We start from the raw sequence: 25282 nt of genomic DNA on the forward strand, positions 1-25282 counted from the left end.
AATAGCAATTATTTTTGCAGGATTTGAGTTGCACATTGCCATCATAGGCATTTTTAATTCTAAAGAATGAGGTGGATACTTTTAAATCAGGGCTGGGGAAAATGTTTTGGGTTCGGGGCCACTGACCCACAGGAAAATCAGTTGGGAGCCGCACACAAGGGAGAAGAAAATAAAAACACCTCAGTGACAAGGCGTCCAACTGAGAAGGAGAAAGATGCTTCCCACATTCTGCACACATCCCAGAAACTATGGGAGCTCGGGCTAGTAGATTTTGTGTGTTCCAACCTAGTGGGGGTGTGGGTGAGGGCTAGAGCACCAGTGCAGGCTCCCCAGGGCTGAGGGGAGCTCCAAGCCTCAGGGGCCGGATCCAGCAAGCCGGGAACCCCGCATCTTGTATCCGGGACTTAGGTTACCCACCCCTGTTCTAAATAAATACCTTTCCCTCTGTTTCTCTATAGTCTCCTTTTGTATTATTGCCTCCACATTTTCTTTTCTTTCCTTCTGGGTTGTCCAACCAATAGCCCACAATATCTTCTAGATCAATGGCTTCAGAATGTTTTGATCAACCTGAAACAAAAATATTTCACATTTTTTTCAGTTTTCTAAGAAATGAAAGAAACCACCTGAAACAAGGGCTTTTTTTTTTTCAGATCAGCCACTGAATCAAAAGAGTGGTTATTCACACAGCTTTAATTACCACTGTGGGTTAAATTAAGCTCTGTTAGTGGGATCTCATTTACACAATGCAACTGTTCGGTTACACTGGTACTCCAAAGCAGTTAAGACACAATGTTTAGGACCAGTCCTATAGCCTTTTATCACATCGAGTTCACCCTTTGAAGCCAATGGACCTACACAATTGAGTAATGGCTTCGGGAGAAGGCTCTTCAACTATACAGTATGAGTTAGATTTAAAATATTTTTTTTTCATTTTTGTAATCCTCTAATATAATTTTCCAAGTGAAATTATCTACTGAGTGGCTTCTTTCTGCAGATTCCATTGTAGGTATTCTTTTACTTATTACTCTTTTACTTTGATCTGCATGCCAATCAAGATAAACTCAATAAAGGTAGAATTTCTAATGGGAAAAAAAAAACCTTATGTGAATCTACAACAACCAGTTTTTCTAGTTTTCATGGGGTGTGTATTTATTTTTGCTTGTGCAATAGCCAAATTATAAGATTGAAGTGTGGAGAATATGCAGCATTTATTTTGATGCTGTGAAGAATGAGAGAGACAGCTATATTCATTTTAAGAATATTATATGTACAAAATATACCTGCTTGATACTATTCTGATTACACTGAGGTAATCAAAGGATGCTGTAAGGAAGAACAAGCAGGAAACAGAACCACTACAGAGACAAGGTATTTCCTAAAAGAACACCAAGGGATGTTAAGTAAACAATGGGGGTGGGGAGTTCTTAATTGGGAAATGCTTACCTACTTGGCTCCAGCCAAGTTATCAGATATGTTTTCTCAAAGCCAAAGCAGAGAATCAAAAAGAACACTACTCTTAAATCCCCTGCTTAGAGAGAAAGAAGATGAGGACTGTGCAGCAGCTGCTGGAGGTGAAGCTCTGGCAGAAAGATGCGGGACAATGCAGCAGAATGATCTTTTTCCCAACACAAGTGTAGGGGGACTGAGCTGAATGGAACTTACTAAAAAATTGGCAAGTAAAGGATAAGGTTCACCAGTAAAGAGATGGGCAGACACCTCCAACTTCCCCAGTCCTGGAGTTGGCATCAGCTGATGGTAGGGAGGTGGGATGGGCAGGCTCCTGTGGCTCAATGGATATGGTATCAGCCTCTGGAGCCTGAGGGTATGTCTAGACTACGCCTCTCTGTCAACAGAGAGATGTAAATTTGGCATGTTGAAATTGCTAATGAAGCAGGGATTTAAATATCCTGTGCTTCATTAGCATAAACATGGCCACCGCTTTTTTCATGACTGAGCTTTTTAAAAAAAAACCCAGCAGTCTAGATGTGGAGCTGTCGAAAATAAATCGTTTTTCGAAAAATCCTGTAAACCTCATTTTTTGAGGAATACAGGATCTTTCGAAAAAGGGTTTATTTTTGACAGATCCGCGTCTAGACTGCCAGGTTTTGGCATTTTTTTATAAAAAGCTCCATTTCGGAAAAAAGTGGTGGCCATGTTTATGCCAATGAAGTGTGGGATATTTAAATCCCTGCTTCATTACAATTTTGACGTGCCTAATCTACATCTCTCTGTCGACAGAGAGGTGTAGTCTAGACACAGCCTGAGATTGTGAATTTGAGGAAACTACCAACCAGCAATTCATTTCCACCAGAGTCAGAAGGAAGTGCTAGATATCTCTGGGGCATGTAACCAGATACCCACATGAAGCTGTCGTTTTGAAACTGATATGGGAAATGAGGGTACACACTTTAAATGACCACTTTCATGGGAAGATAGAATGACTGATCTGAATAGCACAGAGAAAATGGAAGCAAAAGTAAATGACAGGAAAATGGAAGAGATTGCGCGCCAATATATGTGTGAGAAGGATGTTAGGTAAATAATGCAAGACCAGCTGTGTAGATATTTTGTTGTTTCAAACCTTTTCTCTGCTGGCTATGTACCTTTGGGTGGATAAATTATATATTTGTTTCAGTAAAGGTCTTTTGAGTGTCCAGCTTCTGGTACAGACAAAAGTTTTCTTGCAGGTACCAGCTCCAGGATTGGTCTTGTTTACACGGTTGGGAAAAAGGCGGGCTGAGACACAAGCATGCTTGGACTGCAGTCAGAGTTCTATTCTTGAGAGGGATGAAGGAAGCCAAGTCCTGCCAAGCCTGGGTACGCTTAAGAGGATCTGTCTAAAAATGTCTAAAAGATGTCTAAAATGCAGCGTGCTCTGTAAACATGACAGATACTATAATTTGTTAACTACATCCACTTTCTGAGTGAGACCTGCTGATGAACACTAATTAAAGTAAAATAAAACACTATATCAACACTAATTAAAGTAAGATAAAAGATCTATTTTGCCAGTGATCTAACAGCAATACATTTATTAAAACACATGGCAGAGCAGCAAGGAGTTGGAGTGGGCTAAAGTAAACCCAAGGCAAACCAAAATTGAGATAGTTATAGGGCTCTCAAATTGCTTCATTGTGTGAACCACATTTTGCTATAGAGGGTGCCTTATCGAGGGCTCGACCCACCATTTGTGATGCCAGTGACCTCATCTGCTCCTATTCAAAATCTCTGTGAAAATTTCAGCAATGGCTCATGTTAGGGAAGTTTTACTCTGTTTTTAGCATTTTAGCAGCAAGCAAAGAGGAACCAGCATCATGTGACAAGCCATCGTCACAAGTTCATTCAGCTTACTGCAAACCACCCGTAAGTCTGTTGACCACTGTCTAGGAACCACATATTAAGAGGTTATTTAGTTACTATTCTGTGTGTGAAGGTAGAAGAATAAAGTGGCTGTATGAGTGCTGTTCAGCACTGCATTGCAGAATGAGAAACACGGATGGTGAAACACACTTTTTCCATCCCAACTTTTAATGCTTTTATGACTTTGCTTTTATAACTTATTTTTGTGCATTTAGTTTTGTCTTTCCCTTTCATGTGTGTATTTTGGTTTCTGTCCCATTGCCTCCATCCTAAATATTATTTTTATTTTGTGCTGTCTCCTCTTCCCAGTGTTTCTTTGCTCCTCTATCACTTTCCCCTCTCCCCGCTGGAGATTTTGGACCAATTCCTCAATGGTGTTCTATCATCTTTTTTCGCCTGAGATCTTGCCCCCTTACATTCTTTCCATTCCCTCTTTGGCTCCCTTTGTCACCCCTCAATAAAAGTTCCTCTTCGTCTCCTTCCCTACAGTGCCCTCCTTCTGGAGTTGGGTGAAATTTTTCATCAAAACTTTTCTGCAAAAAATGCAGATTTTTGCAACACTAAAACATTTTGAAACTTCATGTCGGTTTCACCCAACTGTCTGTGTTGAAAAAAATTAAAATAAATCATTTGACACTAAACATTTTGATTTCTGTACTTGAATTCTGTTTTATTTAGAAATATCTTTTGCTCTTTTTAAATGTAAAAACCCCACACCAAATCAAAATCAAACATTATCTTTCTGATTAACAAAATGTTTTGTTTGACCTGAACTTTTTTTTTTGAATTCCAGTTCACCTAAAAATTCAAAGAAATTTATTTCAGAACAACCAGCCGCTCCAACACTATTTGTTATAACTGCAGTTGCTCCCTCCTGAAAACACAGCCACAAAAACATAATAAAACAGAAGAGCCAAATGTAAAGCACCCCCACTCCTTTAAGGCTAGGTAGATCTGGGTAGCTGTATATCTTCTCAGAAAATCGCCAGAATAAACTTTCATTTTACATTTTGAAAAATGCCTGTTTAATGAAAAAAGCTAAAAAAATAAAATACAAAATTATCCCTGATATTTAAAGTGTCTCAGAAATAGTACCCACAAGCTCAGGTTCTTAGACCCCCCAAAACAGCCCTGACTGGCTGTACCATGTGAGTACAATGAGCATATAATTAAAAAATTATTAAACTTCAGTGAGTTACAAGGGTTTGCTTGAACAGTCTTGCTGATGACACAAACCACAGAAAAGAATCACAAAGCCAATCAAAAGAGCCATGTGATTGGCACCATGGGATTTGCCAGAGATGCCAAGCAGAGGGTGAGTCTAGACTCTAGAGCTGCAGGTCAGAGCTAAATAAACATTTTCAGTATCAGTAAGAACATGACAAAGGCAGTAATACTAACAAGAACGTATCTGTAAAAGGGCCATAAGGGAACACGGGAAGGAATGTACAATGAGACATGATTGGCAGTTGTCACAGTGAAGACAGCATATTAAGTACCTCAGCTGAGGGATGAGATTGCCTGAATGCCTGGTAACAATGCAAAGAAGCTTCTTTGGGTGTCAGAAACTTTTCAAGAACAGACGATCCTTGTTAAAATATTACACAATCTCACAATGCAGTGCTTGGGCTGTCTGTCGTATTCCAAGTGCCTGTCACATCAATTAAAGCTCTCACGTTTATTTGGAGCCATTGACTTTTAAAAAAAATTGGACCAGATTAAGCCTTAATGAACTGGAGTTTTTTTTCTTCTGGATCCTCACCTCTATTTTACCATATTCTTTAACCCCCTTTCAGGCTTGTGTGCCTCTTTCACAATAAGAATGTTCTCCTGCCTGGTGACTATTATCAATGAAACATCAATAATTTATCGTTTATGTAAGACACACAGTTACAATGCATACATTTGTCCTGCAATGTGTATACCTTAAGAGTGGATGCAGTAATCCCCATGGGTCAGGTAAAACATTCACTAGTACTGAAGATATAAAAAAAAAAATCTGTGTTGATCTTTATGCAGATATGATCAAATATTTTTTTTTCCATTTCACCCACATTAGCCTTCCGAAAAGGGCTTCATGACTCCAGAACAATAGCTAGGATCCTTTTTTGAGTTGGCAGTCTCTAGAATGTCACAATGAAGGGTGAGAAGAAAATCAATTTAGTTAAAGAGGAAAAGGCCTCTTGTCAGCTTGATGGACAAGATGAGTGGTTTATCTGAGCCTGATTCAGCCCATACTGTAATCTCAGAAGTACTTCATGCCACAACATAAAATCCATGTGCATTCAAGATCCAGTCCTGCTCCCACTGATTTAAATGGGAACAGAAGGAGCTCTTAAAAAGGAAGCAGAACTATGGTGCTCTTAAGGCTATATGAATGTATATGAGGAGGTGCTGTGCACATAACACACTAAAGAACTCCAAAAAGAGGAACTCTATTTATCCAATCTTTTTTATTCAACTCCCTATGTTAACTGAATAGGCTGTCTGCTCAGGGTGCTGGGGCTCCAGTTGTCGACCTCAGGCATCAGGACTGAGACTGACAGCTTTGCGCAGTGGGCTTGGGCTGACATCTCCATGTGGAAAGGCTATGGCTGTCAGCCCTGGGTGGGAGCCTTCCACCCAGTACTGATTGTGCGACCTCTGCCATCTGGGGCTGATGCTTTTTGCCCGGTCTCTGGATTATCCAAATTTTTGATTATCCTATTTTACCCTGGTCCCAGTTACAGCAGACACTGTAGTAGGAAAAAGAGGCTGTCATTAGGCCACAGCACGTGTTCTGCCATTCCCAAGAAGCAGAAATTCCTTATCAAATCCATGTCCCCCCCCACCTCAAAGGCTCGAATGAGCACGGTAGATGCACACTTCAAATATAGGACAAGGGAGATATCTGGGAAAGCATTAAAGAAATCCCTGCATATGTATGGAAGGACATATTAAATGCTACCCAACAAAGGGACTTCACCCTAAAGCAGATGGAGTTTAATTGTGTGTAGTGCAGTGTATAGCATCACTCTAAGAACAAAACAGCAAACATAAACAAATAATCATAGAAAGCAAACAGTACATAGTCTACCGTTCAATAGCTGCAACCGGCAGCCTTGCATACAAGCACCACATCTCTGTGGGCTCGGCTGAACTATCTGCATTGTTTATTGCTGAAGGCAGCAACATTTTTGCCACTGTTTCTGTCTCTGCACTCACAGATTTATGCTCTGCTTTATGCCCTCACCCAGTGTCGTGTGTTAGAATTCCACTAGGTATGGCAGTCCCTTGTCACTTTGCGCACTGCTGTTTGGGTGATCTCCGCCTGACTCCAGGCGTGACACGTTATTGTGGTGAGCGAATCCCTGAACAGCATGCTAAGTGAGTTCAGCACTCATTTGCTGAGGAACTTCTGGGTATCTCTTCTGTCATGCATGGCTGTGGGTCTTACCAAAGGCAGCATCAAGTAGCCCTTGGAGAGTAAATTCAGAACACAGAAGTACATTACAGAGGAAACCTACTGTGTCTTGGTGTCTTGGTGACTTTATAGCCTCTCAGTAAGAACCTCTTGATGCCTCTGACTTCTAAGGCCAGGTCTACACTGGCAAGCACAGTAAACCAGCTCCCAGTGCTGTAACTCCTGAGGCCTCCACACTGTACTACTTCAGCAGTTGCTGAGCTCTAGATAAATCACCTCTGAGTGAGGTGTACAGCTTGCTGTGCTCTGGATACAGCACTGGGGTGCCAATGTGGATGCTGGGTGTACTACTACATTGTGACTGGCCTCTAATACCTGTCCCACAATGCCTGTTCTTGCCTCTCTGGTCATTGGTTTGAACTCTACTGCCCTTCAAGTGACCAACCCTCAGACCCGCCCTTCACATTCCTTTGGAATTTTGAAAGTCCTCTTCCTTTTTGCTCGGTGAGGCGTGGTGTGCTCTCAGCGCACCTTTCCAGGTGACTGTGTCTATTCGATGCACCAGTTGATCCTCTACTTGGCGGAATGCCAAAGTGCAGGACCTCATAAGTATTTGGGGAGAGCAGGCTGCCCAGTCCAAGCTGAGCTCAGGCATAGCAATTATGGTATTTACAGGCAGATGTTAAGATGCATGATTGAAAGGGGTCATGACTGGGATGCACATGCAGGGTCAAAGTGAAGGAGCTGTGAAATACCTACCACAAGTGACGAGGAGTCCTGGGGCACCTTATAGACTAACTGAAGTGTAGGAGCATAAGCTTTCGTGGGCAAAGACCCACTTTCGTCAGATGCATGTAGTGGAAATTTCCAGAGGCAGGTATAAATATACAGGCCAGGATCAGGCTGGAGATGATGAGGTGGATCCAATCAGGGAGGATGAGGCCCACTTCTAGCAGCTGATCTGGAGGTGTGAATTCCAAGAGAGCAGAAGCTGCTTTTGTAGTTAGCAAGCCATTCACAGTCTTTGTTTAATCCAGAGTTGATTAAAGATGAACTGTAGCTCAGCCGTTTCTGTGAATGGCTTGCTAACTACAAAAGCAGCTTCTCCTCTCTTGGAATTCACACCTCCAGATCAGCTGCTACAAGTGGGCCTCATCCTCCCTGATTGGATCCACCTCGTCATCTCCAGCCTGATCCTGGCCTGCATATTTATACCTGCCTCTGGAAATTTCCACTACATGCATCTGACGAAAGTGGGTCTTTGCCCACGAAAGCTTATGCTCCTACACTTCTGTTAGTCTATAAGGTGCCACAGGACTCCTCGTCGCTTTTGCAGATTCAGACTAACACAGCTACCCCTCTGATACCTACCACAAGGTGCAGGAGGCAAACTACCACTCCGGTGCTGCGTCCACAACCTGCTGGTTCTACAAAGAGGTGGATGACATACCTGGGAGTGACCCCACCTCCATTCTGAGGACCCCTGTGGATATTTTGGGGCCTCAGTGGCCACATCAAAGTAAACCAAGCCATGGGGAGGAAATCGTGGACGAGTGTGCTGAGTGGGAGGGAGACCCTGAGCCAAAGGATGACTCAGCATCCACAGATGCTTGCAGTCAGGAGCTATTTTCTACCCCAGAGGAGGCTAGCCAGTCGCAGCAGCTGGAGGGAAACACAAACAGCAGAGGATGAGCCTGGTAAGTGGCTTTGATTTCTGGAATCACTGAAGTGAGTTGTTGGGGGTGGAAGGGTTGCAGAAAATAGACTTGGGCTTGGATGGTGCTAGTACTGACACAGGTCTGCTCAGATGCCGAACAGGGTGTTGATGGACTCCTCACTTCATGGTAATCGGCCTCATAGATCTCATTGAAAGTGCCATGCAGATGCTGGGCTATTTGCCTCCACAGGCTCCATGGTAGAGCTGCTTTATTCATTGTCCCATTAAGAGTAACATTCCCTCGCCACTGTACCCTAACGGAGAGACCACTGCTGCACATGGACAAGCCGCGTAAGGGCCCGAATGGAAGCCGCAGTCCCACAGAACATCCTTCCTTGCTTCTCTTCTCACCTTCAGCAGTGAAATGTCTGCCAGGATGAACACAGCCTGTGGAAAATGTGTGGACACTATTGATTTTAGGGTCTCCCTGCAAGATTGGCTCTCCCTAAGACACAGGTGCCCAGACCACTGCAAGGCCCTGTACTAATGAATTCTCCAACCCCAGGGGTTAACTCACCATTTTGGGTGTCTTGTGTCTTATGTGCACTCTCTCTGAGGCAGCCTGACAATGATAGGTATGTGGAACATGTTTGTGTTTAAAATGGGTTGTGTCTGTGCTCTGGCCAGTGTTAACTATGGTCCCTCTGCAAAAATGCTGATGGATGCACAGGGGTTGCTGGGTTGCAAAGAATGCACCATGGGGCATTGGGACAGGACGCAGGATGCCTGCAAGCCCACCTCCGCTTTCACACAACCTTAAGCAGCAGAGGAGGAAGAGGTGCTCTGTAGGATAGCTGCTCAGAGTACACTGCTCCAAATGTCACTGCACGTGCCACAACCATGGTCATGCTACTGTACTGGCAGCTGATAATGTGGATGCACAATAGCAGTTTTTCTGCTGCCCTCTGTGAGCAGCGTTGTGACTGTCAGTGCTTCACATCTGCCAGTGTAGGCAAAGTCTAAGAAAGTCAGGCAACTAATCTTTTTCATTGTACTGTAATAAGCTATTGTGGTGGCCTGTGTCCAGCTGATTTGAGAGGTAACAATGAACATAAAACCAGTGACTTTCTCTATAACAATTGACACACCACTTTTTTTCTAAGTCTCCGTCCACCAAGTAGAGATTCCACAAAAGTCACCCTTCAGAATCAGTGGTGAGAAATCCCTCTGAAATCTTCAAAGATGTGTTGCACTAGAGGTAATGGCCCTAACGCTATACTGATAACACTACTGTAAATATAGTGCTTTCAATCATTATGTTGATTGCTTAGTATATTTTTATAAGGTCAGATACTTTGAAAAAAAATCATTCTATAATAATGAATGATAAAATCAGCAAAGTTGTTCCCATCAAAGAATTTCTTTCATTTTCAGGAAGGCATAGCTAGAACAAATATTTTGAACAAAGTTGTGAAAATGAAAGGGCTCTCCATAATTCCCAGATCCAAAGTGCTAAGTAGCATGTAATTTTACTACTACTGGCCCATTTCAAGAGAAATTCTAAAGTTGTGGCACTTGCTGAAATTAATTGTAAGAACGTAACCCCATTGAAAGGACATATCTATTGAACAAGTATCTATAAAAGTATAATAAAGCCCTTTGCACTGTGGCTATGAGTAAGGAATAAATCTGCTAAAATAACAATCTACCTATCTATAAAAAGGGTAAAGTACAATGGAAATTCTGACCTGAGGAGCAGGTAAAATTCTCTTACGGAAACTAAATGTGGTTTGAGCAGCTGAAAAAAAATACTAGAAAAGCGTAGATGCTTCTTAACAGTGCAGTAGAGATCTGTCTACAGAAGAAATTGATCGGTCTACAGAAGTCACAAATGTTAACATTTTTTCGACTGCATAAAGTAACAATTGTAAACATTTGTAAGTGAATAAAATGAAATTCTAAAATATAATAAATACTATAATAGCCACACACACACACATTATAATTGGCTAATTATTCTCCCACTTTTAAAAAACACCCACAAAACACAGGGACTCATACAAGAAATATGAACAAGTGAATGAAAATTATGCTTCACTGACAGGCTATTTGCTCTGGCATTTGTCATATGATTCTCCTGTACAAAGGTAAGGTTTGGCATATAGTATAATTATTCCCCCACCTACTTTCATCACAAGGTCTTCTGAAACTGAAGTTTCTTTCTTCGATAGTGCTAATAGCTCCAAAATGACAATTGCAGGTCACAAAACTCCTATGTTGTATAAATATCTTTTAGGAGCATTTGATCTTTCCCCTATTCTCTCCTCAACTCCCATTAGCAGCTTTTATTGCAGCTCATCTAAAACAAGTTAATGAAATCTCATGTTTCTGTTTACTCTAGGTCTGTATTGGTAAACAGAGCTAAAGAGGAAACAAAAGTCTAGGCAGCATTGTAAAGATTATAGCCAAACAGACAGTACATTCTTGTTTGAACTCTAATCAGTGCCTGGAATTACACTTCAACATCTGCTGCTTAGTACATTAAAGGCACTTCTCAGGGGCTCTCTGAAATGCACAGTATCTGCTTTCATGTGGCAGTGAAAACCTTGGAAAGTCTGCAGACTTGAACTTGGAAAAGCGAGTGGAAAGAACTATCATTTTTAATTTAGACATCATGGGCCCCATTCTCATCTCATTTACACTAATACAACACAATTGCCACAGAGCTACTCAAGATTTACATTGATATCAGAAAAGAACTAGGCCCCATGTGTAATTATTGCCTAACAGATCTGATATAATCTTTAGGAGCCTCTTATATAGATATGGAGGGTCTTCTCCTAGCTCCGTGGTCACCAACCAGTAGATCGCGATCTACCGGTAGATCTCAGGGGCTCTAAGAGTAGCTCTTGAGCCCTCTCTGAACTGTGCACCTGTGCAGTACATTTACATTAGATTTCCTTATGTAATGTAGGCAGGGCTTCAAGGAAGGGGCGGGGCAGTAGATCTTCGCCTGTTCTGAGACTTAAAAAGTGATCTTGGGTGTAAAAAGGTTGGAGACCACTATCCTAGCTGAACTGGTGCCATTGTGCTGCACGTGGTGGAAGCAGGCTATAGGGAAGTAGTAAGGAGTACAGATGTACTCTGACAGGTGGAACCAAACCTGGGGTCTTTGGAGCTTTGTGAATGAGTCTCTTCCGCTTGAACTAAAAGCCAGTTAACTCTCAGCTAAGACCATAGAGCACGCTCATTCTTCCGCTCTGTTAAATGGTCTAAGTGCCACTATATGGGACAGTGCACCACACCAAGCAAGTGTGTGGGTAACACGTAATCCTTGAATGTTATGAGGCCCACTTTCCCTTATATTGCTGGTCAGAGGAACTGGGGAAGAAATGGGAGAATAGGACACAAGGATCTTCCCCTTCACAGGTCCTCCACTTCTTCATCCATTTAGCTTCTCTAGAGATTGGGAAGTGCAAGTGTAACCCACACACCTAGGCTGTGTCTAGACTGGCCACTTTTTCCGGAAAAGCAATCGCTTTTCTGGAAAACTTGCCAGCTGTCTATACTGGCCGCTTGAATTTCCGCAAAAGCACTGACAATCTCATGTAAGATTGTCAGTGTTTTTGCAGAAATACTATGCTGCTCCCGTTTGTGCAAAAGTCTTTTTCCAAAAAACTTTTGCGCAAAAGGGCCAGTGTAGAAAGCAGAGATTTGTTTTACGCAAAAAAGCCCCGATTGCAAAAATGGCAATCGGGGCTTTTTTGCGGAAAAGCACGTCTAGATTGGCCACGGACGCTTTTCCGCAAAAAGTGCTTTTTTCCATGCCATGCCATGCCAATCTAGATGCTGTTTTCTGAAAATGCTTTTAACGGAAAACTTTTCCGTTAAAAGCATTTCCGGAAAATCATGTCAGTCTAGACGTAGCCCTAGTGTGGTTACTGAGCAATGCAAGTGGTACCTAGACCACAGCAACAGCTAAGATCAAGAGACCTCTACAGCATGGGCTGGAAGCCAGCTGGCTTCTAGCTCAGAGGGTAGAGATGCCTATACAGGAAGTCCCCGGGTTACATCATAAGTGCTAGTATAACCACCACTAGGTGGATTTGAACCTGGGCCCACTGAAGCAGAGTACAGGAAGTCTCATAGACTCCAAGGTCAGAAGGGACCATTATGATCATCTAGTCTGACCCCCTGCACAGTGCAGGCCACAAAATCTCACCCACCCCTCCTAGAATAATCCTCTCACCTATATCTCAGATATTGAAGCCTTCAAACACTTTGAAGACCCCAAGATGCAGAGATCCTCTAGCTGTGATCTGTACCCCATGCTACAGAGGAAGGCGAAAAACCTCCAGGGCCTCTGCCAATCTACCCTGGAGGAAAATTCCTTCCCAACCCCAAATATGGCGATCAGCTAAACCCTGAGCATGTGGGCAAGACTCACCAGCCAGACACCCAGAAAGTTCTCTATAGTCCCCGGATTACGTACAAAATTGGGACTGTAGGTTTGTTCTTAAGTTGAATTTGTATGTAAGTCGGAACTGGTATGCTAAGTTGAATTTGGATGTAAGTCGGCCTCGGCGCGGGGAGTTTTTTAAAGTGGTTGTTAAACCACCCATTATGCTGATATAATAGTTGTAAAGTCAACTCACCACCACTTGGTATCCTAAAGGGGGAAAGAAGTCCTCCTCTCCCTGAACAAGATATGCTGACTGGCCTCTGAGGAGATGATTTTGGCCTATGGGAACTATTATCTATATTTTCAATATATTCATATTAAACAAATTACTCACAGGACATGTTTGAAAACATTTGAATCAGCTAAAATAGAAAAAGGAAGTATTTCCAACAGAATTATACTATTTTGATATTTATTGCAATCAAAAGAATTAATATCGCAGCTCCTACAAGACTGCAATTGCTATTCTAAAACTAACACTTTAATCATATAAACCCTAGGGAGTCATTTTGCTCTGGCTATCAATTGTTTACCAGACTAGCACTCCTTTCTTATTGATTAATCATCACTTATGTAACTAAGGAATGGGTAACTAGGTTTATATTTCAATCACATCTCACTTTGTCTCACTAATCACATCCAATACAATTAATTTAGGCTGTCAATATCCATCTTCTCTTCTACCTCTATGCCTCTTATAATATTCAGTGGAAAAAAACATTAGCCTTAGCAAACTTCAAATTCTTCACAAGACACATTGAACTGATCTCATATTTAAGATATGTGTGAATTCAACTGGAAATTGAATAAACCCAACATTTGCAGCTATCTAGCCAGATTTAAGAAATCTGGACAATTTATCAGAGAGAAAAAAACATTTTTATTGAACCAGAATTCCAGATTGATTAGTTTATTCATATGCTGACTAGATCAGCAAGGTGTGTTGGATGAAATTATAATGTGGACATATTCCAGGGCTGGGCAAGAGGCTGTCAGAGGGCTGGATCCGGCCTGCCTAGCACTTTGATCCGGACCACAGCAGCCCCCAGCTCTGCCACTAATGCATTGTTTCTTGGGAGCCACCAGGGAGGTGCAAGATCTTTCAATTGCTGCTATTTAAAGAGCTTGCACCTGCTAGGTGGTTACTACCAGGTTACCTGGAAGCCACCGGGAAGGCGTAAGCCCTTTAAATAGAAGCAATTGAAAGGGTTCGTGCCTCCCCCGCTCCACTGCTAATGTGTTGCCTGGGAGCTGCCCAGGGGGAGCAAGCCCCTTACATTGTTGCTATTTAAATGGCTTGCAGCTCCCAGAACTGGAGCCAGGAGCCTATTCAAAAGGGCTCCTGGTCCATGGCAATCCTGCCGCTCCCCCGCACTCAGGACAATCAAGACCTGGGGATGGGGAAGCTTGCAAAGTTTCCTCACCGCACCAGGGGGACATGGCACCAGAGGGAGCTGCCATCTGTTCAAAACAGCTGGCGGTTCTCTCCAGGCTCTGCGTGCCCCTCGCAGGGTGGGGGCAAAGGGGCTAAGACTTCACATGCCACCCCACCCCCGGGTCAATCAGGGTCAGTGAACTGCAAAGTCTCCTGGCCCTGCCCCTTCCACTCGAGGCTCTGCCCCTTCCAGGGCAGCCCGCTGCCACTTCAGAAATCCACAAAGTGGCCCCCCTTCAAAACTTATTGCCCACCCTCGACATACACAGGAATATGCACTAAGAATGGATATCTAGATAGATAGATTGTCTTTACTGAACAGAGGAAGGCACTGAAGGAAAAATATTTGTATTTGATCAGTGCACTAATATTTCCATTCCCATGGTTCTAGTATTAGTCAAATAACATTCTAAAGATTTTTTTTAAGTTCAAATAATGTATGAACATTAATTTTGTTTGAAAGTTAGTTTCTTTAAAAGCCTTAAAATATTTAACAATACCCACCCAAAGCATTTTCAGTTCCAAACCACCACAATTTATGAAATTATAACCCCATCTATAAAATATGCACATAAACATAATCATCCCTGGTTTATGCTTGAAAATCTGGCCTTTGACCGCAACCTTTGGCTCCTAGTCTGATTAAACAGTAGGCTGAAATGTGTTCACAGAAACTATGTGTCATATCATTTTGAGCAATGGACAAATTCATGGAAATCTTGATCTGCTTACAAATAGACAAAAAGGGCTAAATTCTGCAGATAGCCTGAATTAGCAAGTGGCTAGGAGAAACGGAATGAGATCACTGTAATTTCTCCTCTAGTGTTAGAAGAGCATTCACAAGTAATAGGCTCTCTCATGGACATTGATCTGCCCTTTCCTGCTATTCCTACTCCCTAAATGCTGGTTAGTGTACATCTGGGTAGCAAATTGGCTAATTTTTAGTTATTGCAAGAAGCACTAATGAATTTATTTTAAGGGGAGTTAAGCATGTAACCTGTTTAGGAGCATTTAAAAATCCTACTAGGCACCTATTTGCATCTTTAGGTGACTAAATGCCTTTGAAAATCTGGCCCTTCAATGATTTAAGCACATTAATTGTCCCATTGAAGTCACTGGGAATGCTCATTTGCTTAAGTTATTTTTTATTCACATTTTTAAGTGTTTTCCTGAGTTTAAGCCAGTGTTTCCTGTAAGCTGGGCTCTTGTATGGCCACTGAAGAGAGATTCCAATGCCACCTAGCTGATTAGTAAGGTGCCCATGGTTAGGTTTTTGCTTCTACTGGTGGTGCACTTGCACATGTCCCCGTGCACATAAAAATATTCTGCACAGGGATGGAAAAATCCACATATGGATGGAAAATATTAGTGGGAATATTGGTTGAGGCCTAAAAAAGTAGCTCTTTGCTTTGTGTCTCAAACCAGAGTACAGAAGCTTGTAAAATCTTCATTAGACTGAGTAGAGAGAGGAAAGAGAAATGGATATTTAAGAAATTAAAAAAATGTTGCTCAGCAACTGACTTTGTAGAAAAAAAGCAAAGAAACTCCAAGAATTTCTAGGTGTAGCTCTCAGATCCACACCGGTATGCCCTGAGTAATAAAAAAAAATACGCCCGTTTGCTCATATGTTCCATTTACTGCCTTGCGTGGCTTGCTCCTGCATTTCTGACTCAGGCAAAGCTCTTATTGAGACTTGGTGAGTAAAGGTCTACAAAAGCAGGCTTCATTTGCTGAAACTTCAGTGTATTCCCTGAAACTCCCACCAGATCAGTGCATTGATAAGTACTGAATACATTAGCCCAAGACAATACAAAGCTGTGTTTGAACAGGTGACATTTCCTTTTCAGCACAGACCTGTTCAGAAGTTGAGCATTAATCATTACAAAGTAGGCATAACAGAACTATCTGCTAAATCTATCAACTTTCTACTTCTTATTAAAAGTAACCTTCTCCAACCTGTAGAAAACTAATCTGTCAAAAAAAATCAAATACAACAATTGATTAACTACTCACATTCATTTTAACTGCAACACCAGAATTGAATTCATCAAGAATTGCTGCACGTAAGCAATATTTTTGAGCCAAAGTAACAAACAATATTTGGTTTTGAATGCAGTATTGTTGTTGCCATGTAAGTCCCTGGATATTAGAAAGACAAGGAAGAGCTCCGTTTAAGCCCAAAAGCTTGTCTCGCTCACCAACAGAAGTTGGTCCAGTGAAAGATATTACTTCACCCACCTTGTCTCTCTAATAATTGGTTTCATAGACTAAGCCCTAATTCTGCAGAGTTACACACATGAGTAACTTTATACATATGACTTCTCCCTTTGAAGGGATTGGGACTACTCATCCATGTATGTTCATAGCTCTTTGCAGGAGCCAGGCCTAGGACCATTAAGTTTCTGAGGCCCTGTGAGAAATCAGATGTGCAGATGTCAAATGGTGATAACCCAGACAATCAGAGTTATAGTGGATGGGTTTTATATTCAATCAGGTTAGAAAGGGCACAACAGTAAATGAAGTTTTTTTTTTCATTTTCTGTGTGGGGAAAGACAGACCAAGGCACAGCACCTCTATCAGACCAGATTCTAATACCTTTACTCAAGCCGAGCAAAATCTCACTCTACCACAAGGCCAATTGGCCTTATAACCAGGTACTATACGATGTAAGCCAGATCAGAATCTGGCCCATCACCGGCATCACATCCCACACTGTAATAACTCTGATACAATAATTTTAGCATTGACATAGCAAGTTACCATTTCATTATAATAGAATAATAAGAAGTAGGGCTGTTGATTAATCACAATGAACTCATGCAATTAACTAAAAATAATTAATCACAATTAATCACACTGTTAAACAGGAGAATACCAATTGAAATGTATTAACTATTTTTGGATGTTTTTATCTATTTTCAAATATATTGATTTCTATTGCAACACAGAATACAAAGTATACAGTGCTCACTTTATATTATTATTTTTGATTCCACATATTTGCACTGTAAAAATATACGCAAAAGAAACCAATTCACCTCATACAATTACTGTAGTGTGATCTTTTTATTGTGAAAGTATAATTTACTAATGTAATTTTTTTTTGTTATATAACTGCAGTCAAAACCAAAACAATTTAAAACTTTAGCATCTACAAGTCCACTCAGTCCTACTTCTTGTTCAGCTAATCACCAAGACAAAAGTTTTTTTTATAGCTATGGAGATAATGCTGCCTGCTTCTTATTTACAATGCCACCTGAAAGAGAAAACAGGTATTCATAATAGCATTTTTGTAGTTGGCATAGCAAGGTATTTACATGCTAGATATGCCTCATGCTTTGGTCACTGTAGTAAGATGAGGCCTAAAACATAAGCCAGTATAGCACAGGCATGGTTAGAGGCCTGAGGCCTGAGGCCTAGCTAACAATGAACAAACCTTAGCTAATATAAAGCAAAGCTAAGCTGTGTGCAAGAGGCAGGCCCCTGCTCTCAGAACTTGGCACAAACAGGGCTGAGAGTACAAAACACTAATAGGTAATAGGCCCAGGTGTGGAACAGTAATTGGTGCAAGTCATAAGTTGGAGGCACATGGTACCACCAGGTCATTTTAAAAGACCTTTGTACCCACTCCCCATAGATACCGGACCAGGTTCAGGAAAGGGTCTAAAATGACAGCATGATGGATAGAGATAATCTAATCAAACCATGAGTTTCAGGGCAATGGGTGGTATCTAAGAAGCGTAAGAGGGTGCCAACCTGACAGTGATGTGTAATTTGTTTGTACCTGTATATAAAGTGGTGTCTTGGGGGGGACAGTCTTTGTTCAGCTGGGGGGAAGTAGGAGTTTCCCACTGGTTGAGCTGAGGCCATTGTTGTAAGTACATGTTGTAGTGATTCGGTAGTCTACTGACAATTATTACTGTACTTAGCTTAACAATAAACCTGTCCAGGCACCTTCAATCCTTATCTGATTTGTGGTCTTGGGGGGCTCTCTTTGGGTCTGCGGTGGTCATTGGGCCCACATCATCGAGCGCAAGTGCAAGCAGCCTTATCATCATCAACAGAGCCAGAGACCTGACACAATGGGCTCGTCTACATTGGCCCCTTTTCCGGAAGGGGCATGTTAATTTCAGAGGTCGTAATAGGGAAATCCGCGGGGGATTTAAATATCCCCCGCGGCATTTAAATAAAAATGTCCGCCGCTTTTTTCCGGCTTTTAGAAAAGCCGGAAAAGAGCGTCTACACTGGCCCCGATCCTCCGGAAAAAAAGCCCTTTTCTGGAGGATCTTATTCCTACTTCAAAGTAGGGCTTTTTTTCCGGAGGATCGGGGCCAGTGTAGACGCTCTTTTCCGGCTTTTCTAAAAGCCGGAAAAAAGTGGAGGACATTTTTATTTAAATGCCGCGGGGGATATTTAAATCCCCCGCGGATTTCCCTATTACGACCTCTGAAATTAACATGCCCCTTCCGGAAAAGGGACCAATGTAGACGTAGCCAGCGGCTGTAAATCCTCCTAACTATAGCCACTATTCCAGAGGACATGCTTCCAGGCTGATGATGCTCATTAAAAAATAATGTGTTAATTTGTGACTGAACTCCTTGAGGAAGAATTGTGTGTCTCCTGTTCTGTTTTGCCTGCATTTTGCCATATATTTCATGAGATAGCAGTCTTGAATGATAACCCAGCACATATTGGTTTTAAGAACACTTTCACAACAGAGTTAACAAACCATAAAGAAGGTATCAATGTGAGATTTCTAAAAATAGCTACTGCACTTGACCCAAGGTTTAAGAATTTGAAGTGCCTTCCAAAATCTGAGCAGGGTGAGGTGTGGAGTATGTTTTCAGAAGTCTTAAAAGAGCAACACTCTGATGTGGAAACTATACAATCTGAATAATCAAAAATCAGTTCTCTGCTGGTGGCTTCTGACTCAGATGTTGAAATGCTCTGCTTTGGATTGTTATTTGGCAGAACTTGTCATCAGCATGGACTGCTTTGGATCCATGAAGGGACATAGGAATCTTTAGCTCATCTGGTAACTTGTGATGTGACTGCAACAGTGTCATGTAAATGCCTGTTCTCACTTTCTGGTGACACTGTGGACAAGAATCAGACAGCATTATCTCCTGCAAATCTCCTGTGCAAATTTATTTATCTGAGTGATAGGTTAAACAAGAAGTAGGACTGAGTAGACTTGTCAACTCTAAAGTTTTATGTTGTTTTATTTTTTGAATGCATCCTTTTTATATAATTCTACGTTTGCAACTTCCCCTATCATCATGATAAACTGAATCAAGCCCTACAGCACTTGTCTCGGGTGAATTGAAAAACACTATTTCTTTTGTTTTTAACAGTGCAAGTATTTGTAACCAAAAATAAACATAAAGTGAGCACAGGACACTTTGTATTTTGTGTTGCGATTAAAATCTGTATGTTTGAAAATGTATGTACAAAATGTTTTAATAAATTATATTCTATTATTAAGAGCAATTAATCACACAATTAACTTTTTAAATTGCTTGATAGCCCTAATAATAACATATTGATTGTATATAGCAAATTTCATTCACAGCTCTGAAGGAGCTGATCCCAGACAGGCTTAAGAGAAGGCACGTGGGCCTTACAGATAGGGAGATGGGGTGAAGTAGGCCTGAAATTCCTTCAGGAAGGGGCAGCAAGAGCAGTTGTGAGGCTCTCACTCTCTGCCCAAGGGAGAGGCTGTACAGAGCTCTGCAAGCAGAGGGGCTGGAAGGAGCAGCCTTGGAACAAAAGCAAAGCCCAGGGAGTGTCACTGTGACCACTGTTCTGCACAAGGGGAGGGGAGAGCTGGGAAAGACCCAGGTGTCACATGAAACTTTCATTAAGCTCACAGTGGGTGAACATTGTGTGATTGCTTCCACTGAGCTTTTGAACTTTAGAAGGGAAATCCAGGAGTAAGCCCAGAGCCTGCCAGTCTGAGATGAAGAGCCTGGAGTCACATGGAGGCAGCAGAGCCTGAACCTCTCAAATTACAGTACTGGACTTTATTCTGTGAAGTGAGATGCCCGTGGCGATAAGTTACCTGTGTGACAGGGTGGGGTTAGCCTAAAGAATAAGCTGAAGAAGTGTTCTTGAGGAGAGGAAACAAATGCAAGGTGCCTGCAAAGTCACCCCAACGCCAGGATGGGGTTTTTCAGGAAGGCAACTGTATGGCAGTCCTATCTCCTCAGATCTTACAGCCATCTCTCTGAATGGCCAAGTCTTGCACACACAAAGCCCCTGTGCCACGATCAAACAATTAACCAAGGTGCCAAACAATGAACAAAAGGTAGTATGTGAACAACACTGATAGTGCCCGCCACTCAATGAGAGCTCCTTGGGGCAAGGAGCTCTTATTTAATACTGGGCCAAATTCTGTGAGTTTCAGAGTTCCCTCATCTCCAGTTTCTTTTTCAGATCGGGGGAGGGGAAGGAGGTTAAAGAAACCATAATAATAATTTGCCACTCAGAGGTTCAGACATTATGGTGATATGAACTAGTACAAAGCTTTAAAATATCTTAAAGCTCGCTGGATAGGACCCTAGGTGAGAACCGTGCTGAGAACCTTGAAATGACTATGTTGATGGGCAACTACTCTTATTCCTCAAGAACTCTCACACATACAGTGAAACCAGAATCAATCTTGCCCACACTCCTTTTTTGGATAAACATATTCATTCCTGACATTGCTGTCAGAATAATCTCACTGCTCAGGATACCACTCTGCAAGGGACAGAAAGCTTCTGGTTGAAGCTCAATCCAGAAAAGAAAAAAAGTGATGCATGCTAGTAGGAGAGGAAAATACTATGAGGTGCTACCACAGTGAAGGCAGACCTGATCCCAGGATTGCAAGGAACCTGGAAAAAATGGAGAAAAGATTTAAATAAATCATGTCTCTTGTATGAAAGGGTGTTTATACCTTTCCCTCTCCTATTTTTAATCTCTTCTAGTATGACCTATTTTTCATGGAGGGAATGTCACATAAACCCAGCCAAAAGCGGTCTTTAAAACATGTAATTACATATGAAGTAGCCCCACTCTAATATAAACAAGCCACATGAGGTGTTTGTTAATAAGCTATTGGGAAGTAATTCCACAGCCATTTAAAATCAACAAAAAGAATTGTATTGATTTTAATGGAAATTATATCAATCACTTTGGTACATTTTTTGAGTGGTGAAGGCAGAAATCATGTACCAATACTAACAAACACATTGTGGCTAAACACTGTATTGGACAGTATTTTCATGGCATGAGGTAAATTGGAGAGTTAATTATGCACAATCTGGACCTTGCTTTCATTAAATGCCCAATTGTACACTCCTTTCTTAGGCAAAGTTCCCACCGGATGCAATGGGAGTTTTCTCTGAGGAAAGGTGTAAGAGTCTCACTCAGTGATGCTTTGCCCATTCTGAGTCATGAAACACAATTCCAGTTTAGTTTAAAAGTTTCCCTACCTGCCTGTCTTCTTATTAGGCTTTAATATTTCTAAGTTTATCACAGTTTTCATTCAGTAGGAGTTATGGCAACTGCATATTACCACAATGCTGTTCGTGCATCTATTAAGGGTCTGTCACTCTGTCCAGCATTTCCATTACAAACAACATAGACACATTCGGAGGTGCCACTTTCACTGTAAATTAGTGCCGAGTTAAAGCTTAGTCGATAACATTTTATCCTGAGAGATGGGTGGTTGTTGTTATTTTCATTTATTTCCCAAAGAAATCCACAAGAAGTTGATTTAGTACTGATGGCCCTGGAGGTTATTTATTCACAGAATAATTACAGCAGAAGTGGTAACAATGCAAACCTCCCCACCCTGACCACAGCCTGCAGATATCCTCATTGCTACCCTGCTAAGGCCATATCTCTCAGAGTCCTTTTGCCCTCAAGAACACTATTCCAAAATGCAAATCAGCATTTATTCTTCTTATAGCCCCTCCAGCTACCTCAAACCATCCAAATCTCTCTCCTGGTCCTCATGCTTTATTTCATGTCTCTCTTTACACTTGGCCTAGGACAGTCATCCAATTAATTTACAAACCCCCGACCTTCCGGATTTTAGTAGCTCCCTAAACCTACTTACTAAAGAAAGCATTTCAGCAACAATGAATGGTGACAATTGTAGCATGGTTTATACTAGAGATGTAATCGAGTAGTTGACTATTCGACTACCCAATAAGATTATGTTTATCAGGTAGTCAAATGAAGTTCTTGACTACTCGCTCCCCCGCCCCTTTGTGCCTCTGAAGCAGCAAGGCGGCGAGGAGGGGAAAACAGGAGCCAGTGCTGGGGAGGAGGGGAGAGCTGTCTTAAATGGCAGTGGGGGGGGGGAGAGGGCTGGGGAGGCTGCTCCAGCAGCAGCCCCTGTATGCGGAAGTCCCAGTGGGGAGCTGCCCCCCCCCCCCCCACACACAAACTGAGGCTACTGCCGCTAAGCAGTCCCTGTTCCAGTGGCCCCAGCTGGCCGTGGGGAGGGGCTGCTCCGGCAACAGCCTCTGACAGCAGCCAACTCTAGCCACTGTGAACAGGGGCTAGTGCCGGAGCAGCCTCTGTTCGCAGTGGCCAGGCCTGGCAGCTTTACTGACAGCCCCTGTCCACAGCCAGCTCTGGCCACCGCGAACAGAGGCTGGTCTGGCAGCAGCCCCTGTTCACGGTGGCCAGTCCTAGGGCCTCTTTTGTTGTGAGGTCTGACCTATCTCAGGTCTTCGTTGTGCATATGTAACCCACACAGCTTCTGGGTGTGATTTACTGTCCTGTTTAGTGGCACTGAGACCAAGTACAGAGAGAAAGAGTTTGCTCTACAGCCTTAACTGAGAACCAGCTGGCTTTTAGCTCATGCGGTAGACACTCATATACTAAGGTCCAGAGGTGTCAGGTTAGATTCTGCCAGTAGATGTACAGGGTTTGTCCAGTATTTCAACCTAGATACCCCCAAAGCTTGGGACATGCTTCCTCAGCTAGGCTCCAGAGGTCCCGAGTTTGATTCCACGTGTCCATGTTACACTTAGAGCACATGTACTGGAGCAGACTCTGAAGACAAGATAGGCATTCTTCAGCTGATTTTGTGAATCTTGTTAGGGCGCCAAACTGGTAGGTGTGGAGTGATGTAGAGTTTAGGGAAAAGACTTTTTCCGAAAAAACTCTGCGGTGTAGATATCCCACAGAGACCTACTTTATTTTTAAAACAGTCTGCAGCACTTATAATTTTTATCTCTGAACATTTCAGGGGCATTTTAAACACACCAACGTTATGCCTGCTTGTCAGATATGCGGTCTGTAAGCTTTAATGACACCAAAAGATTTTACTGCCTTGCCTACTAAAAGGTCTTTCTAGTATAATTCACCTTCAGAGACATTATGGTATGTTATGCTAAGATTCTGTGTTTTAAAAACTTCCTAATTATACTACTTGAGACTCAATCCTGAATATACTGAACTCAGTGAGAGCTTTGATACTGATTTAAATGCAAGCACGATCAAGCCAATTATCTGTAACAATTGTAAATATTTTTAATGCGAAAGATAACATTTTGTCATTGTCATGGAAGCTATAGTTTTGTATCTCGTCTGTAGGACAAAATAATTTGGATTGACCCTGAATGATTTCCTTGAAGAAAATGAACGCAAACTTGAAGATATTCACAGCGACATTGCAGATCATCTCTGCGATTTATACACAAACATCATTAAGTATTTTCCAACCATAAATAACAGCAATAACTAGATTCGAAATCCATTAAGTTTAACAGAAAAGCCAGTCAGTTTTTCTACACAAGATTATGAAAACCTAATTGAAATCGCTTCAGACAGCCAATTAATACAAAAAATTAAAGAAGTTTCTCCGATTACATTTTGGGGTGACTTATGTCAAAGTCAAGAATATTCATCTTTATTAAGACGCGCAATTCATCAGTTGTTACCCTTCGCCATCACATACTTGTGTGAAACTGGGTTTTCGAACTATGCAGCAACAAAAACAAAATACAGAAATCGACTGAATGCTGCGCCAGATATGCGAATCCAACTTTCTAGTATTAAACCAAATATTAAAAGAAAAGAAAAGAAGAAAAACCACTCTTCTCATTGAAAACTGTCAATATAATTCATATTATTTTTAGCACGCATTTAATATGATTTTTGTTTTAAAATATGTTGAATTAAAATGAATGGTGATCTCATGACCATATTTAGCATCTTATTACTACTAATTTAGTAGTAATTGTGGTGTACTGGAAGCCTGCTCCCCAGTCTATATGTTTGGGTGGGGGGGGTTTCCTCGACAAACTTTTTCCCTGGCTGTTGGGGTTCCTTGAAATTTTTACAAGTTTAAAAGGGTTCCATCGTCAAACAAAATTGGGAAACACTGCTCTAGCTTAACAAAGAGAAGGTTAAGGGGTGACTTGATCACAGTTTGTAAGGACCTACATGGGAAAGAAATAGTTGAAAACAGACTTTCCAGTCCATCAGACGAATATAGTACAATCCAATGCCTAGAAGTTGAATCTAGACAAATCCAGACTACAAATAAGTTGTACCTTTTTAACAGGGTAGTTGTGAGGGTAATTAACCAATGGAACAATTTTCCATGGGTTTTGGTGGATTCTCCATCACTGACAATATTTAAAGCAAGCCTGGATGTTTTTCCTAAACAATATGCTCTAGTTCAAACAGGAATTATTCTGAGGAAGTTCTATGCATCAGATAAAATGACCACAGTGATTCCATCTAGGTGAAGAATCTATTAACCTCACGATTGATTGTAACACAATGAAATTGATCTATATTAAGTCATTGTTGGAGCCGAACACACATGGCCTCTAGGTGGAAACTATTATAAAATGGTATCCAGTTGAGAAGCGAAAGCATGGAGTCCGCATGAAATAAAATATCACACAGTGGGAGGTTTACACTAGTAAATAATGATACATATCTAAGTGAGGGACC

General features: G+C 41.7%; 1 long non-coding RNA gene across 1 annotated transcript in view; it reads right to left on the reverse strand.

The window, feature by feature from the left end:
• LOC142826471 (uncharacterized) overlaps positions 1 to 25282 on the reverse strand; it is a 44858-nt gene that overhangs the window by 2600 nt on the left and 16976 nt on the right. Inside the window, exon 2 of the long non-coding RNA XR_012900618.1 lies at positions 437 to 567. This is a non-coding gene — a long non-coding RNA (uncharacterized LOC142826471). The remainder of the gene's footprint in view (positions 1 to 436; positions 568 to 25282) is intronic.

Source organism: Pelodiscus sinensis, chromosome 1, assembly GCF_049634645.1.
Source record: "Pelodiscus sinensis isolate JC-2024 chromosome 1, ASM4963464v1, whole genome shotgun sequence".
Lineage (NCBI taxonomy): Eukaryota > Metazoa > Chordata > Testudines > Trionychidae > Pelodiscus > Pelodiscus sinensis.